General features: G+C 42.1%; 2 pseudogenes; both read left to right on the top strand.

Moving 5' to 3' along the window:
• The first annotated feature begins 5995 nt into the window (after positions 1–5995).
• LOC116589415 lies at positions 5996–6786 on the top strand (annotated as a pseudogene).
• Positions 6787–6821: 35 nt separating this feature from the next.
• On the top strand, positions 6822–7997 carry LOC116589416 (annotated as a pseudogene).
• Positions 7998–19528: the final 11531 nt, after the last annotated feature.

Consider the following 19528-nt stretch of genomic DNA (forward strand, 5'->3'; position numbering starts at 1 on the left):
TTGATACTGAATGTCATCAATGTTTCTTTTTTGCCATGTGGCACATTTGGCACCGCCTTTCTCAGTTAGCCCACTGTCGGGTTTGGCCAGCTAACCCTGAGATGGTAAATGCTTTGAACTCGGCCTTCAGTGCATCTCTCACTGCTTTTGCATGGATCTGGGAGTACCAGATGTAGCTGAGGCCAGCCTGTCGCCAGTACGCCACCATGATGTTGCGAAGGTGGGCGCATCAGGTCGAATCACAAGGGTGCCTCAATGTCGGCTCGACGCGTGGCCCAGCAGCGGAAAGGACTCTTTTTGTGTTTAAAAAAAAAAAGATTTTATTTATGTATTTGTCAGAGAGAGATTGAGTGAGCACAAGCAGGGAGAGTGGCAGGCAGAGAGAGAAGCAGACTCCCTGCTGAGCAGAGAACCCAATGCAGGACTCGATCCCAGGACCCTGGGATCATGACCTGAGCTGAAGGAAGACATTTAACTGAGTGAACCACCTAGGTGTCCTACTTTTGGTGTTCTTTCCCCCTTGATCTTATGATGCTACTGACAGTGGCCTGGAGAAGACTTAGCTTCTCTTGTCTTTGGGTGAGTGAGTATGGCATTGTAGCAGGTTGTGTTCTAGAGAGCTGCCTCCCAGGGAATCTTGCCAGTTCTCTAGTGAGAGTTTTCCTGCTCAACAGGCTTGGTCTGCAGTGTGTTGGTGAATTTCTTTCCTTCCTGGGGATTCTGGTCCCACCTTGTCCAATAAACAGAATGTCAGTCATATTCTTTCAAATGTATTCCATTTTTTGGATGCTCTACCTCAGCCCTAGAGGTGATGTCAGCTTCCTGTACCTTCTACTTCTGGTTTCCATAGAGTTCTCTTTGATCTCATTCATAATTAATTACCTCTTTCTTTTTTTTTTAATTTTCTTTTTTCTTTTTTCTTTCTTTTCAGCGTAACAGTATTCATTGTTTTTTTCACCAAACCCAGTGCTCCATGCAATTCGTGCCCTCCCTAATACCCACCACCTGGTTCCTACAACCCCCCACCCCCCGGCCCTTCAAAACCCTCAGTTTGTTTCTCAGAGTCCATAGTCACTCATGGTTCACCTCCTCTTCCAAATTCCCTCAATTCCCTTCTCCTCTCTTTCTTAATAATTCTGTCTATCAGATTTTCCCGTTAAAATGACTGATGTGGCTTCTGCCTCCTTACTGGACACAGGCTGATATAAACATCTAAACTGAACTGTATGCTCTCACAGTATATGGGAAACAGTAATGGAGGAATGTTCAAATTTATTTTAAAAAAACAATAAAGCCATAAATATACTCATTGGGATCTGTGCATATATTTTAAATACTCTACATGATAATACATTATATGACATGTTCATCTCCTCCTTCCATATGGCTTGTGCCTTTATGACAGTGGATTACGTTTAGATGGGCTATGGGTATATTTCCATTGAAATGGAGAGGAAAGGAAGGTATGGATGGGATATGAATTATCCACACAAAAGAAGAGGTATCCTTTGAAACAAATGCACCAGCTGCCATGGTTTTAACCAGAAAGAATGGTTAAAACCATCATTCTTGGGAGGAGTGAGGTCAGCATCATGGCAGAATGAGTCCTTCCATTTGTCTCCCCCTTTCTGTTTACAACTAGTAGGATTCCAAAACCCAACAAAGGTTCCTCTGCACAGCACACCAGATGCCAAAGATATCCATCCATGTTTACATTTGAAGGACTGTGGATTGGGCCTCATGGAGACCAGAGCCCAGGCAGCTTGGTGAGGCCTGTTACCTTGGCTTCTACAGTGGTGGTAATGCTCACCTGTGATTCCTGTGGTGGAGAAGGTGGGGGTGGAAAGGGGTGAGTGAAAGTCTATTTGGCCCTGTGGGCTGTGGCTGGAGGACCCCATATTTATGAAGCCACAGAGCAGGGTCCTCTGAAGTAGGACATCTGTGACCAGGAGGGGACAGTGGGGGAAAGGAAAAGGCAAGGGAGAGAGGTAGACAAGAAGAAACACTTTATGCACCGTCTGACCTGAGAGTTCAGCAAGAGAACTCCCAGGTCTGAGGGACTTCTGAACTTGAGGATCCTTCACCTGGAGTGTGGGGCACACCCAAAGCCCAAGGGCTTAGTACTTACTGGCCCCTCCAGAATGCCAGCCTCCTACTTTTTTTTTTTTTCTTTAAGCCTGGTCTATACAGCCACCAGGGCTACTCTGGAAAGAGCAACCAAAAACTTGTGCTCTTCTGCCATCTGTTGTAATACTAAAGAACGGCCTCTAACCTCTCACCCATGAACTGTTAGAATCAAAGTTAACAAAATTTGGGTGCCTGGGTGGCTCAGTGGGTTGAAGCCTCTGCCTTCGGCTCAGGTCATGATCCCAAGATCCTGGGATCGAGTCCCACATCGGACTCTCGGCTCAGCAGGGAGCCTGCTTCCTCCTCTCTCTCTGCCTGACTCTGCCTACTTGTGATCTCTGTCAAATAAATAAATAAAATCTTTTAAAAAAAAAAAAAAGTTAACAAAATTTTACCTACACACAAAAGGTGTTGGCTACTTCAAACTATTTGACAGAGGAAAATCTCCTTAAAGAGCATGAAAAATCATGGTAATATGGTTTTGCTAAAAGAAAATGACAGTTCTCCAGCCACCAACCCTACATTTACAGAAGATTGTGATCTAAGTAATAGAGAATTCAAAATAACTGTCAGAACAGAATTCAGCAAGATACAAGAGAATCAGGCAATTCAGTGAACTCAGTAATAAAACGAATGGGTAGAAGAAGTACTTTACCCAAGAGACTGAATTTCTAAAAAAGCACCAAACCGAAATTCTGGAGCTGAACTCAGTAAATGAGATGAAGAATGCATTAGAAACATTGGAAATAGAGCAGATGAGGTGGAAGGGAGAATACATGGTCTGAAAGGTGGAATCTAGAAATGATTCAGGTAGAAGTGAAGAGAACTAAGGTTTATATTTTTTTTAAATGAAGAAACCCTGGGGTGCCTGGCTGCTTCAGTTAGTGGGGCATCTGACTCTTGATCTTTGGGTTGTGACCTGGAGCCCTAAGTTGCATGTAGAGATTACTTAAAAGAAAATCAAGCTTAGAAAATGTAGAAATCCTGCAACAGCTACCAGTCTCCATTAGGAGAGCCTGTTAAGAATAATGGGTATACCAAAAGGAGAAGAGAAGGAGAAGAGGGACAGAGTTGTTATCACAAAAGTGTTGTCTGTGAACTTCCCAATCCTGGGGAAAGAAGTGGACATAGAAGTCTGTGAAGTTAATAGCTAACCTTTTTATCTCAATACAAAAATACCATCTCCAAGACACCTTCTAATGACACTGTCAAATGTCAATGATAAAGAAGGAAACTTGAAAGGATAGAAGAAAGTAACCTAAAAATGAGCCCCCATAAGAGAGAACATCAGTAAATTTCTCAGCAGAAATTCTGCAGGCCAGGAGAGAGTGGAATGACATACTCATAGCATTGACAAATAAATATTGCCAGACAAGAAATCTCTATCCAGCATTTATCTTTCAGACATGAAGGAGAAATAAAGACTTCCCCAGACAAAGAACACTTGAGGGAATTCCCCACCACTAGTCCTGCCTCCAAGACATATTGAACAGAACTTTAATACTGTAATGAAGAGATGAAGGTAAATTAATACTGTAATGAAGAGATGAGATGAGACTCTGAGTTAGCTGGCAGACAGAGTCAGAAACTGTAACCTTATTTTAGAATAGGGCACTAAACACTTAATGATAACAGCAATGGTTAAAATTATTAAAAATAACTAGAGCTACTACAGTTGGCAACAAACCCATACCAGGAAAAGAGTTTGTGACAGCAAAAATGCAAAGGGAGAGGAGGAAAATGAGAACAGCCATGTAGGCATATGAAGAAAAGTTGCCAACAGCAGGAAAAGCACCATTTAATCTATGAGACACTTTATACAAACCTCAGGGTAAGACAAAACAATATCTAGAGCAGAGAGAACCTTAAGAAAGGGGAAACTGAGGGAATCATCATGGAAAACCAGCAACTGACAGAATTAGACAGAAACACAAAGAAGAAGAAATAATAAAGATACAGAACAACCAGAAAAGAAAAGATAAAATGACAATAGCATCAATAATCACTTAAACTTAAGTGGATGACTTTACCAATCAAATGACAGAGAGTGCCTTGATAAATTAAAAACACAGACCCAAGTTTGTGATGCTTTCAGAAGGCTCATTTTAGCTGTAAGGACAAATGTAGGTTTATAGCGTGGGAATGGATGTGGATAACCCAAGCAAATGGTACCAAAAAGAAAGCAGGTGCAACCATATGTACATCAGACAAGATAGACTTCAAGCCAAAAAGAAGATACAACAGTTGTAAATACATGTGCCCTCAACACCTGAGCATTGAAATACATTAAACAAATACAGATCATAAGGGAGAAATACACAATGATCCAGTAATAGGGACCTCAGTACCCCATGGTCCACAATGGATGGACCATCCAGATGCAGAATCGGCAAGGAAACAGAACATAACCACACTTCAGAAAAAAATGACAGACATTTACAGAACATTCTGTTCAGCAGCAGAGGAATGCATATTCTTCTCATGTGTACATTGATGTGTACATTGATCCCCTGATGAAACACAGAAATCTTAACAAAATTAAGAAGACTGAAATCATATCAGCCAACTTCTCTGACTACATTGGTATGAAAGTAAAAATGAACAAGAGGAAACTGAGTAGACCTAAAAACATGGGAAAGAGGTGACAACATTTTAAACAACTGAGGCCAGACACCTGAAGCCAGATTCTTGTACTAGTCTTGAAAACATATGCAGAACTACTTTGTATTAGTTGCAATATTACCTTAGCTGCACGTCACGTTTTATTCCCTACTAAGGATGTTGTTGCATCTCTTAACCTCATGCATGATCAATCATTTACTTTGCTTTTTACCCCTACTCCCTGTTTACCCACTGATTATAGAAACCTAATGGGGAGTGAAAAGAAACATTTGTCTCAAAATTATCTGACATACCTAATCAATTCCAGGTCCCTAATGGGGTGCCTTATTTTCCAGACGAATATAGAGCTCCAGATTCTTTCAAGGTCCACCCTCTCAAGGTTTCCAGAAACACCTCATCGTCCTCCTTCACCTACCTACATTCACCTCCTTCCCCAAACAAGTAGTGGCTGTCCCTTTTCCTCCAGAGGGCAATGCAGCCTTGGGAATGATAGTCAGCCTTCTCACTAGGCTTTCCTTGTGATAGAGAAGCTTTCTTTGCCTCAAAACCCATGTCTCAGACATTGGCTTACTGGGCATTGGGTGCTCAACTAGTCCGAGTTTGGTAACACAATCAATAGGTCAAAGAGGAAATCAAAAGAAAATAAAATAATGGTCTCAAACAAGTGAAAATGAAAATACAATATATCAAATTTTGTGGGTTGCTGTAAAAGCAGTTCTGAGAGGAAGTTTAGAGCAACAAAAAATTAGAAAGATGTCAATCTGCCTTTACACTTCAGTGAACTAGAAAAAGAAGGACAAATTAAGCCCAAAGTTAACAAAAGGAAAGAGATAATAAAAAATCAGAGCAGAATTAAATGAAATAGAGGCCAGAAAAACAATCAAAAGGATCAATGAAACTAAAAGCTGGTTCTAGAAGATGATGAACACAAAATGGCAAAAAGTTAGCTAGTCTAAGAAAAAAAGAGACATAGTACTGTACGGTGACTAATATAATAAAAAAAGAAGAAATAAAAGAGGGTTATTACAAAGGGTAGGACAGGAATATGTAGAATCATGAAAGACTATGAATAATTGAATGCCAACCAATTATATATCTACAGGAAATGGGTCCATTCCTAGAAACACACAACTGACCAAGACTGACATAGGAAGATGTAGACAACCTGCACAGAGCAGTCTAGTCATCTAAGAGGCACAGGTGGAGGCTGAAGGGCAGGAAGACAGGCTTGTAGAGGAGGCACAGACACCAGAGAGCATGGAGTTGAGGAACACATGGGGCCTACAGGCCCCCACATTGCGACTGGCATACACAAGGAGCTCTCCTTATGGCCGTTCTCTGCCCACTGGTAACCAGATAAGCTCTGACCTGGCTGAGTTCCAAGAATCCCCTCCACTTGCCTCTGTATTCATTGTGGAGAACTGGGCACCAGGAGCTTTGAACAGTTACAGTGAGGTTCCAGAAAAATGGCGTCCCCACTCCACTGCTATCCCTGCCAGAAAGACAGCTCTCCCTGTGGTCCTGCCTATTTGTCTCTTCCCCCAGAGCCCAGCTGGTGGAGGATGTGCCCTGGGACAATGTCCCTGCTGCGAAGGGGCAGGTCTTTCTACTACCATCTGACTGAATAGGACAAGTACTGACTCTGCCTTCACAACAGTGTGAGGAACCCCAGCCCTCAGGACACTTATCCAGGCCCCGCCCCTCCTAGCATCCTGCACAGCCACCATGGAGCTTTTCTGAATGGCAATGTGCACTCCAAAGTCCCTGTTATTGAAGAGAACTTGTTAGAGGACAAAGATTTGTTGAAGCCATGCCATGCTTGGAAGCTGTCCTGATGTTCTTCCTGATCTTAGTCCTGTGAACTCCCTGCAATGAACACCTTTCTGATGTTAATCAGAGCAAAATATGCTCCCTGACCAGCCTGCCAGTGTGCCTGTCCTTCCACCAGCCATGAACACAAGAAGCTCCCTACCTGATCTCACCAACCTGCACTTTCCCCTGGCATTTCCCACCTCCCAGGGCCCTGAGGAGACCTGAGTGAGGACATCCGTACCTCCAAATTAAGACACGGCATGAGCCACATCAGGATCAGTGGGAGCCAGTGCCTGGACCAAGCTTGGGCTATGATGAGACAGGACTTTACTCCCTGCTCAGCTACCCATCCTGTGGTCTTCCCTGGGCAGTCCCAACCCCTGGGCTTCCTAGAGCAGTCCCCACCCCCGTGTTCAAGACTCTGATAGCCACCCCTCACTGTCAGCCTCCTCCCTGGGTCACCCTTTACTCAGTGCTCTGGCTCTCTCATCCTCCAATTCCTCCCCCTCTGCTTCATCTCCTGTGCTGGGTACCCCCCTTACCCAGATTCTTCCCCTGGAATCCCTTCCTGCCACCACCATGTTCCTCTCAGCTTGCCCAAGGGCTCAGCTGACACCCAAGAGCAACTGCCCAGAAAGTTTGTGACAACAATGTCACCTGCCTTGTCCTGCATCACTCAGGGTGTCCCCCTGGATACCAGCAAACTGTCCACTGTCCAGAGGCTGCCTCCATACCTATACAGCCCCCCATATTTGGTTCTGCCCACCCAGCCACCTACCCCAAAGTCTCTATAACATCCCGTGATATCTTCTCTGGCCAGTTCAAAGCAACCTTCAGGTGGGCAGCCCCTGGGTAGCCCACCACACTGTGGGACACTATACCCACCCAGCACAATGGGCATGAGCAAGTATTTTACCATCAGAAAGTGAGGGACTTCAGCCTGGGGAACCTGTTTCCTCAGAGTGTGCTCTTTGATGACTGCTGCTAGGACTTGTTTGTCCCCTGGCATGTACACACTCTGTCTCAGCAGCAAGAATGGTTTAGCATGAAAGCCCATCAACCAGCCTGATATTGGATCCCCCAGCTTTTCTGAGGGGCCTTTATTTTTAGGAAACAAGGGGCCAATTAGTGGCCTACAGGAACCCCATGCCCTCAACCACCAGGACTTGACCCTCTGTTCCTGCCATGGCTCAGGGCCCAACATCATCCTCCCAGGAGGGTCCTCCCCAGTTTATTGTAAGGAGATAGTGGCAGCTCTGGCTGGAGTGCCTGTCTTTGAGGGGTTATCAACCTAGCTGGGGTCGGGGTTGGGACTGGAGGAGTTGTTGCACATGAAAACACTGGGCCTGGAACGATTCCACATGCTGAGCGACCCCTATGGCTTGCTGTGTGATCCTGTTGTAGAGGACTCATTCCAAAGTCAGCATCTGCAGTGAGGAGCCTTCTCAACCTCCCTCTTCTTGGCCCTGCCCCATCACTGTTCCTTTTCTCCATTCCCCTGGGCCAGGAGAGATTCCACTCTGCCCACAGAGTCTCTGTCTAACCTGAATGAAAGATCCCAAGAATGAGGAAAAGTCAGGGGTTTGTCCTGGTGGCCCCTCAATTCTGCACAAGGGTTGGGTCCAGTGAAGCTCAAGGGGGGCCTAACACTTATAACCTGTAACTCAAGAGATAGAGCAAGCAATCAAAAAACTCCCAAAAGAAAACCTCGTGGTCAAATGGCTTCACTAGTGAATTCTATGAACATGCAGTGGAAAACTAACACCAATACTCCTCATTCTTCCAGAATGTTAAGGAAGAGGCAACAATTTTGAATTCATTCTACAAAGGCTGTATAATTTTGATAGCAAACCAGATAAGGACACCACCACAAGAAAAAAGCAATAAACCACTATCCTTGATGAATACAGATGGGAAAATTCTCAGTTATCAAACTGAGTTCACACATTAAACAAATTAGGCACCATGGCTAAATGGAATTTATCTGTGGGATGCAAGGGTAGTTGAACCTACAAAGATCAATAAGTGTAATTCAATACACCAAGAAAAGAAAAGATAAAAATCACACGATCATCTCAAGAGTTGCCCAAGGAAATTAGACAAAATATACCATTCTTTTTTTTTTTTAATTTTTTATAAACATATAATATATTTTTATCCCCAGGGGTACAGGTCTGTGAATCGCCAGGTTTACACACTTCACAGCACTCACCAAAGCACATACCCTCCCCAATGTCAATAACCCCACGCCCCTTCTCCCAACCCCCCTCCCCCCAGCAACCCTCAGTTTGTTTTGTGAGATTAAGAGTCACTTATGGTTTGTCTCCCTCCCAATACCATCTTGTTTCATTGATTCTTCTCCTACCCACTTAAGCCCCCATGTTGCATCACCACTTCCTCATATCAGGGAGATCATATGATTGTTGTCTTTCTCCGCTTGACTTATTTTGCTAAGCATGATACGCTCTAGTTCCATCCACATCATCGCAAATGGCAAGATTTCATTTCTTTTAATGGCTGCATAGTATTCCATTGTGTATATATACCACATCTTCTTGATCCATTCATCTGGGAATGGACATCTAGGTTCTTTCCATAGTTTGGCTATTGTGGACATTGCTGCTCTAAACATTCCGGTGCACGTGCCCCTTCGGATCACTATGTTTGTATCTTTAGGGTAAATCCCCAGTAGGGCAATTGCTGGGTCATAGGGCAGTTCTATTTTCAACATTTTGAGGAACCACCATGCTGTTTTCCAGAGTGGTTGCACCAGCTTGCATTCCCACCAACAGTGTAAGAGGGTTCCCCTTTCTCTGCATCCTCGCCAGCATCTGTCATTTCCTGACTTGTTAATTTTAGCCATTCTGACTGGTGTGAGGTGATATCTCATTGTGGTTTTGATTTGTATTTCCCTCATGCCGAGTGATATGGAGCACTTTTTCATGTGTCTGTTGGCCATCTGGATGTCTTCTTTGCAGAAATGTTCATGTGCTCTGCCCATTTATTGATTGGATTATTTGTTCTTTGGGTGTCGAGTTTGCTAAGTTCTTTATAGATTTTGGACACTAGTCCTTTATCTGATATGTCATTTGCAAATATCTTCTCCCATTCTGTCAGTTGTCTTTTGGTTTTGTTAACTGTTTCCTTTGCTGTGCAAAAGCTTTTGATCTTGATGAAATCCCAATAGTTCATTTTTGCCCTTGCTTCCCTTGCCTTTGGCGATGTTCCTAGGAAGATGTTGCTGCGGCTGAGGTCGAAGAGGTTGCTGCCTGTGTTCTCCTCAAGGATTTTGATGGATTCCTTTCGTACATTGAGGTCCTTCATCCATTTTGAGTCTATGGTCCAATTTCATTTTTCTGCATGTGTCTGTCCAATTTTCCCAACACCATTTATTGAAGAGGCTGCCTTTTTTCGATTGGACATTCTTTCCTGCTTTGTCGAAGATTAGATGACCATAGAGTTGAGGGTCTGTTTCTGGGCTCTCTATTCTGTTCCATCGATCTATGTGTCTGTTTTTGTGCCACTACCATGCTGTCTTGATGATGACAGCTTTGTAATAGAGCTTGAAGTCTGGAATTGTGATGCCACCAATTTTGGCTTTCTTTTTCAATATCCCTTTGGCTATTCGAGGTCTTTTCTGGTTCCATATAAATTTTAGAATTATTTGTTCCATTTCTTTGAAAAACATGGATGGTACTTTGATAGGAATTGCATTAAATGCATAGATTGCTTTAGGTAGCATAGACATTTTCACAATATTTATTCTTCCAATCCAGGAGCATGGAATGTTTTTCCATTTCTTTGTGTCTTCCTCAATTTCTTTCATAAGTACTTTATAGTTTTCTGAGTATAGATTCTTAGCCTCTTTGGTTAGGTTTATTCCTAGGTATCTTGTGGTTTTAGGATATATCTATGAGGTCCCCCTGGTCCAATGTGTCATTCAATGCTCTTGCTTCTTTATTGATTTTCTGCTTCGATGATCTATTTCTGAGGGAGGCGTTTTAAGATCTCCTACGACTAGTGTATTCATATCAATATGACTCTTTATCTTGATTAACAGTTTTCTTAAGTAATTGGCTGCTCCCATATTGGAGGCATAGATATTTACAATTGTTAGATCATCTTGGGGGGTAGTCCCTTTAGGGATTATGTAGTGTCCTTCTGTATCCCTGACTACAGTCTTTAGTTTAAAATCTAATTTATCTGATATGAGAATCACTACCCCAGCTTTCCTTTGAGGCCCATTGGCATGAAAAATGCTTCTCCATCCCTTCACTTTCAGTCTGGGTGTATCTTTAGGTTCAAAATGGGTCTCCTGTAGACAAAATATGGATGGGTTCTGTCGTTTTATCCAATCTGCGACCCTGTGCCGTTTTATGGGCACATTTGAGCCATTCACATTGAGAATGATTATTGATAGATACGTTTTTATTGACATCGTGTTACCTTTGAAGTCTTTCTTTCTGTAGATTGTCTCTATATTTCTGTTCAATGCTATTCTTAGGATTTTTCCTCTTTTATAGAACCCCCCTTAATATTTCCTTCAGTGTCAGCTTGGTGGTTCTATAGTCTTTTAAGCCTTGCCGGTCTTGGAAACTCTTTATCTCTCCATCCATTTTGAATGTCAGTCTTGCTGGATAAAGTATACAAATGGCTATCTGACACATGAAAAAATGTTCATCATCACTAGCTCTCAGGGAGATTCAAATTAAAACCACATTGAGATATCACCTTACACCAGTTAGAATGGCCAAATTAGCAAGACAGGAAACAACATGTGTTGGAGGGGATGTGGAGAAAGGGGAACCCCCTTACACTGTTGGTGGGAATGCAAGTTGGTGCAGCCACTTTGGAGAACAGTGTGGAGATTCCTCAAGAAATTAAAAATAGAACTTCCCTATGACCCTGCCATTGCACTCCTGGGTATTTACCCCAAAGATACAGATGTCGTGAAAAGAAGGGCCATCTGTACCCCAATGTTTATAGCAGCAATGGCCACAGTCACCAAACTATGGAAAGAACCAAGATGCCCTTCAACGGATGAATGGATAAGGAAGATGTGGTCCATATACACTATGGAGTATTATGCCTCCATCAGAAAGGATAAATACCCAACTTTTGTAGCAATAGCAACGTGGACGGGACTGGAAGAGATTATGCTGAGTGAAATAAGTCAAGCAGAGAGAGTCAATTATCATATGGTTTCACTTATTTGTGGAGCATAATAAATAGCATGGAGGACATGGGGAGATAGAGAGGAGAAGGGAGTTGGGGGAAATTGGATGGGGAGGTGAATCATGAGAGACTATGGACTCTGAAAAACAATCTGAGGGGTTTGAAGTGGTGGGGGGTGGGAGATTAGGGTACCAGGTGGTGGGTATTATAGAGGGCACGGATTGCATGGAGCACTGGGTGTGGTGAAAAAATAATGAATACTGTTATGCTGAAAATGAATTAAAAAAATAAAATAAAATAAAAATAAATAAGTTTTTTTTTAATGTGCTTATATAACTTTGAGTTAAACATATAAGTAAAGTTTTTTTAGAAGATTTTATTTATTTAACAGGGATTCTAGCTGGCAGTAAGGCAGGCAGAAAGAGATAGAAGCAGGCTCCCCCCCCCCCACCCCGTAGCAGAGAACAGAAAACTGGGCTTGATCCCAGGACCCCGAGATCATGACCTGAGCTGAATGCAAAGGCTTTAACCTACTGAGTCACCCAGGTGCTCCGTAAAGTTGCTTTAAAAGAAGAAATTTTAACAGGAAAGTATATAGTTCATTTCATAAATGTTGACATGGAGATCTTAAAATATTCCTTAGGAAGTGTCCTCATTATGTTCCTTTGCCTTCCAGAGCTAAACAAAGCTACTACTCCACAATTACTTCCTAGAAACAGTTTAAAAATTAAAACAAATATTAAGAAGAAAAAGAAAACCACCACTGTCACCACCATCACCACCACCAGCAAAAAGAATCCATCAACAAACTTATGTCTGAAGTGGAGACATACCTCTCTTTCCTGGTAGATGGAGTGGCCTCAGTGTTTGCTTTCACACTTGGTTAAATATTTCTACTAGTTCCTATGGCTGTCAATACAGAGGAATTTGCTGGCAGAATCAGCAGAATGCATGAGAAGTCCCTAAACTAGTTACATGGATAAAGTAGCAAAATGTGAGACTCTCTTGCCATGTGCTTTTCTAGCATCCCTGCGATTCTTCCTTCATCTTTATGCTGCCAGGACTGGTGCATTGAGAAGATAATCAGTAATCAATGGAAGTTCTAGATACTGCATCTTATGAATACAAAACACTTATGAAAGTAACAACATGTGATCTCATAAATCTCATATCTTCTCTTTATGAACCATTGAAAATAGCTCTGTGCTTCAACAAAACTTTTTTCAAAAAATATATACCTTTGAGAAAAGGATTGACCAATATTTAATTTTTTGTAAGTTATGTTATTTCCCTCTATGGGACAGAAAGAGAGCCCATTGCTTAAAAAAATCCATCTGCGGGACCACCAATGTCTTCCAAGTTGCATAATTCACACAAGGACTATGCTGAGCACTGTGCAGAGGATGGGGTACACATCCTACAGAAGAGAATGAGACGGAAAAGGATGGCATGGACCTCATGTAACACTGAAACATGTAAAGCTAGCTCTTCACCTGAGTACCTAAGACAGACAAACTACAGAGTTTATCCAGGGTTTATTGTCTCCCACATATCTTATCACTGTTGAAGTGAGTGAGAGAGATAGGTGTATAGGTTTTTACTGCTGCCATGACAGGTCACCACAAACACTGTGGCTTCAAAGGACACACTTTATTATCTCACAGTTCTATGGGCTAGGAGTCCAACTAGGATCTCCCTGGACAAAAATCAAGTTGTCAACAAGGCTGCCTTTCTTCTGGAAGCTCCAGGGGACAATCTGTTTCTTTGACTTTTCCAGCTTTTTTAGGTTCCCCATATTCCTTGGCCATTGGACACTTCCCTCCATCTTCAGCACTTGAAACAGCAGGTAGAGTTCTTTCACATAGCATCATTCTGACCTCCTTTTCTCCCTGTTCCAATAATAAGGTCCCCGTGTAATTCCATGGGATCACCTGGACAATCAAGGATAAAGTCCCCATCTCCTGGTCCTTAACATAAGCACATTGGCAAAGCCCCTTTTGCTCTGTGATGTAACATATTCAAAATTGCAGGGATTAGAAAGAGAACCTGCTAGGGAGGGGCCATTATTTTGTCCACCACAACAGTATTAACTCAGGAGTCAACTAATACTCTAGTGTATATGTATGTACATATATATATATATATATATATATATAAAATCTGTCTTAGTTTGTGTTGCCCACCGCAACTGTATTAATCAGGAGTCAACTAATACTCCAGTATATACTGGAGTATTAGTTGAATATATATATATATATATATATGTATATATATATATATATATACTTCCTAAATATGTATTTTTTTCCAATGTATATTTTCTAATTTCAACATTTTAGTAAAGTACAAGGCTACCTCATGGCATAATAAAGACAAAGGCTAATCAGAACTCTAGAAGTATTACATTGATGACCATAAAATTGCCTAAGCACTAGTGTCTTTGGAGTAGTTGCTTTGCTTTGTTTTCTGGACATGGCTTTTTTCTCTCCAAGGGCTGACGTTGCAGAAAATTCATCCAAGGTGCAGTGGAAGAGGAGGGGAATGGATGGTCATGGCAGCGTTGGTATACCTAGGACCCATTCAATTTCTGCTGTGAACCCTCAGCTGGGTCTATATAAGGCAGGTGGGATGGATAAATTGTTAGATAGAAGATATAACAATAGTAAATATCTATGCCCCCAAGATGGGACGAGCCAACTACATAAGCCAACTGTTAATCAAAATAAAGAGATATACTGATAAAAAATACATTAATTGTAGGGGATTTTCACATGCAACTCTCAGCAATAGATATATCATCTAAGCAGAAAATCAACAAAGAAGAGCTTTGGATGACACATTGGACTAGGGGGACCTCATAGATATATACAGAACATTCTGTATATATCTATGGGCAGGCAGCTGCTTAACCAACTGAGCCACCCAGGCGTCCCAAGATTTCATTTCTTTTGATGGCTGCATAATATTCCATTGTGTATATATACCACATCTTCTTTATCCATTCATCTGTGGATGGACATCTAGGTTCTTTCCATAGTTTGGCTATTGTAGACATTGCTGCTATAAACATTTGGGGGCACGTGCCCCTTCGGATCACTATGTTTGTATCTTTAGGGTAAATACCCAGTAGGGCAATTGCTGGGTCATAGGGTGTTTATATTTTCAACTTTTTGAGGAATCTCCATGCTGTTTTCCAGAGTGGTTGCACCAGCTTGCATTCCCACCAACAGTGTAGGAGGGTTCCATTCTCTCTGCATCCTCGCCAGCATCTGTCATTTCCTGACTTGTTAATTTTAGCCATTCTGACTGGTGTGAGGTGATATCTCATTGTGGTTTTGATTTGTATTTCCCACATCAGAAATTATTATCAACAGCTGTATGCAAAAGAGTTATGCAACCTAGAAGAAATGGATGCATTGCTGGAAACCTATTAACTTTCAAGTCTGTAACAGGAAGTAATTGACAACTTGAATAGACCAATATCTAGCAATGAGACTGAAGCAGTGATCAAAAACCTTCCAAAAAAACAAAAGTCCAGGACCTGATGGATTCCCTGGCGAATTTCAAAGAAGAAATAATATCTATTCTCTTGAAGTTGTCTCAAAAAATAGAAACAGAAGGAAAACTTCCAGACTCATTCTGTGAGGCCAGCATTACCTTGACCCCCAAACCAGAAAAAGACTCTATCAAAAATGAGAATTTCAGACCCATATCCCTGATGAATACAGATGCCAAGATTCTCAACAAGATCCTAGCTAATAGGATCCAAGTGTACATTAAAAAGATTATTCAGCAGGACCTCTTTGATAAGCCTCTTCGACAACAATTTCGACAGCAACTTCTTTCAAGACATGTCTCCAAAGGCAAAGGAAACAAATGTGAAAATGAACTTTTGGGACTTCATCAATATTAAAATCTTCTGAACAGCAAAGGAGACAGTCAACAAAACAAAGAGTCAACCCACAGAATCAGAGAAGATATTCGCAAATGACACTCCAGACAAAGGGCTAATATCCAAGATCTATAAAGAATTCCTCAAACTCAACACCCACAAAACAGATAATCACGTCAAAAAATGGGTAGAAGACATGAACAGACACTTCTCCAAAGAAATACAAATGGCTAACAGACATTATCATCATCACTACCCATCAGGAAGATTCAAATCAAAACTACATTGAGATACCACCTTACACCAGTTAGAATGGCCAAAATTAACAAGACAGGAAACAAAAAGTGTTGGAGAGGATGTGGAGAAAAGGGAATCCTCTTACACTGTTGGTAAGAATGCAAGTTGGTACAGACGTTTTGGAAAACAGTGTGGAGATTCTTTAAGAAATTAAAAATAGAGCTTCCCTATGACCCTGCAATTACACTACTGGGTATTTATCCCAAAGGTACTGATGTAGTGAAAAGAAGGAACATATGTATGTACCCCAATGTTTATAGCAGTCATGGCCACAGTCACCAAACTGTGGAAAGAGACAAGATACCCTTCAATAGACGAATGGTTTAAGAAGATATGGCCCATATATACAATGGAGTATTATGCCTCCATCAGAAAGGATGAATATCCATCTTTTGTATCAACATGGACAGGACTAGAGGAGATTATGTGGAGTGAAATAAGTCAAGCAGATAAAGTCAATTATTGTGTGGTTTCACTTACTTGTGGAGCATAAGGAATAACATGGAGGACATTAGGAGAAGGCAAGGAAAAGTGAATTGGGATAAATCAGAGGAGGGCATGAATTAAACTCTGAGAATTAAACTGAGGGTTTTGGAAGGGAGGGGGTGGTGAGATGGGTGAGTCTGGATGTGGGTATTAAGGAGGGCACGTATTGCATGGAGCACTGGGTGTAGTGCATAAAAAATGAATCTTCCTGGGAGACTGAAAAAAGAAAGACATTTTCTCCAAATTTACACTTTGCAAATTTTACTATCTTATGCCTGGAGATCTTTCTACTCTCATTGTCCTGGGGGGTATCCTCTCTGCCTGTAGGACATGAACACTTGTTCCATTCCCCAAATAGAGAAATTCTCAGCTAGGATTTGCTCAACCATATCTTCTAGTCCTCTCTCTCTGTCCACCTGCTCAGGAATCCCAACAATTCTGACTTTGGAGCATTTCATTTCATTTTGGAGCATTTCATTTCATTCCCTAATTCTGTTTTCATGGCTTCTAAGGTGTTTGTTCCAGGCCTTCTGATTCTTCTTTCCTAGCAGTTTGTCTTCTAAGTCACTATAACTTGGAAAACAAAATGGTGGTTTTCCTTGTGTCTCTGCAGTGTGAGTTGACCAGAAAATATTGGACCTTGTAGTAATAGAACTTTGCTCAGGGGGGAAAAAAAAAAGAAAAAAAGAAAAAACAAAAAAGAGAACTTTACTCAGGCTGCCATCTCTTATTTGTGGTTACACATTTTTTTCCTGCTTGAAAATTTTAGGTATTGTGGTAATAATACCAAAATATTAGTAGAGTCCTTCTAGAGAATTGCTGGCGATTTGAGTTGGAGCAGATGGATAAGGGTGTGGAGCTGTGTGCTCTGTAGTTAGTCACTATTTTAATTTAAAACATTTGAGTTTCATCAGGTGCTTTTCTCAGAGAATCAGTTATACAACCATGGCAGCTGCTAATGGACTGAAAGCAAAACCAGTGACTTCTCTGAGGTTCTCTTCTTGCAGGAAAATGCAGTGCTGAAAAAATTCAGGGCTCTGGGGCATTTCAATTTTTTATTACAATTTCCTCAATGCACACAATTATTATGTATGCTCAATGTTTTTCTTCCTGTGGAAATAAAGTGTTTTTTGTGCTGCTGTATATTCTACTACCCTCCAGAAAACACTCTGGAGAGCAGTTGTAGAGGTCCCTGGTGTGGGACCGGCAGCTCTGGTGGTGAATGTAAGGGTCTACTTAGCCAGAGCAAGCCATTTTGTTGTTTATGCAGTAAACGTAGATTGACCCTGACCCCTCCCCCCACCACCACCGAGGAACTTATTTAGAAACAAGTCTGGGAAACCAGTAAAACATGGCTGACCAGCCCCTGATAACAGAGCCCATATACCAGGATGTGTCAGGTCACGGGGAGGTAACAGAGGCCAGAATGCAAGGATGAGTCAATCCAGGTGGAGACATCCAATCAGGAAAGCACCTCCCGAACCACCAAAGAATGTGAGCCCTGAATTTTGGGTGCTTTTGGGTGCCAATTTTGACCAGAGTGATAGGCTATTTCCAATAGCTACTATAGGGTGAATTGTAATTCAGTTGGCCACCTGTGTGTGGCCAGGCTCAACCACATGACCTTTACTCTATAAAAGTTAGTCTGTGAGGCTGGGAGGGGTCAGCTTCTCTGTAAGAGGCGGCCCCATCTGGTCAGTTTGATTCTTGATACTTGGCATGAAATAAAGCTTTGCTTGACCTTTGCTTTGTATCGGTCTCGTACTTTTGTCCACAGACCCTTCAGTGGGGGCTCGCCCGGGATAAAACTATGAGAACTGAGCCAGCACCAGAAGTGGGAAAAGCCACTGGAGGTAAGATCTCAAGACCCATTCTTTGAGATCCTATCTGTTTGTCTGTCTGTCTGGTTGTGGAGCTCCAGGGTGAAGCCCACCAGGGAGAAGCTGGATGCAGCACTGCTCTCCAGGGCTGGAGTGGATGTGGTGATGACTCATTCCTCAAGGAGGGGGATTGCCAGGGGGTACAGGCCCACCCAGGTGGTCAGAGGACCTGCCAGGCGGTTTGAATCCCCCCAGGCAGTCAGGGGATGGAGAAAATCCCCACCAGCGGGTGTTTGCAGGGGACCAAGAAAATTCCCACTGACTGCTGGGTCTGTGGTTGTCCTTGTCTTGGGTTTTTGTTGTCTGTTGTGTTGTTTGTTGTGTTTAAATAAATGGGGCAAGAAGAGAGTAAGGGGACTCTAACTTTTATCTCTCTGTTCCTCCTAATAGATGTGGGGCTTCTCCCTTACTCATTTCTTGGGCTAATGGCTATAACTGGAGCTCACTGTGGTTAGTCTAAATCGAGACAGAGACTTTAAGGAATATTCCCAAGCAGGTGCCAAAACTCCCTTTGTTTCAAGGAAATTCCTTGCCTTCTCTGGCCCAACATGGACTGCCCAGCCCCTCCCCCTTGCTGGTGGGAAAGCATGATGTCCACTCCTCTCTTGGAGCTGATGAGCTCTAAAAATAGGAAGCCTTTCTCTACCTTCTTGTGGCACTTTGTTCTTCTGTCTCCCCATTCTGTTTCTGCACCAACTTGGGTGTGACCTGCATAACTGGCCTGTAGACCATCCTCGGTGCTTCCTGCATCATGACTCCTTCTCTCTTCTCTGTTGGGAAACAGTGAAGATAGGTCCCCCTGGACCTAACACCCCCCACTCCGGATCTTCCCACCTGTGTCTCAGGTAAACATTCAAAGTGGAGTGGGCCCAGGTGGAACATAAATCAATATTTGAACTGTTACATTTGTTGGTTTAATTAGGATAAACATGTCTTTGAAGTTACAGCAGTAAAGGTGAAACTTCAGTCAAAGTTTACTTAAGATCAAATAAGCTCATGTTATTTATGTTAAAATCTGCTAAAATCTGTGTTAAAATCTATTGAAATCTATTAGTAAATAGATGACTAAACTGATGGTTAATTGTCTGTCTCAAAGTTATAATGGGTAACTGTTAAAGTAACTTTTAGAGTCTTTGGTAACTTGAAACTTAAAGTTTTGGTTGGATAACAAATGGAATTAAAATATGAACATCTAGGTCTTAACCAAATGGGACAAAATGCTAAAGCATTAATTACT

The sequence above is a fragment of the Mustela erminea genome, chromosome 4 (genome assembly GCF_009829155.1).
Source record: "Mustela erminea isolate mMusErm1 chromosome 4, mMusErm1.Pri, whole genome shotgun sequence".
Classification (NCBI taxonomy): domain Eukaryota; kingdom Metazoa; phylum Chordata; class Mammalia; order Carnivora; family Mustelidae; genus Mustela; species Mustela erminea.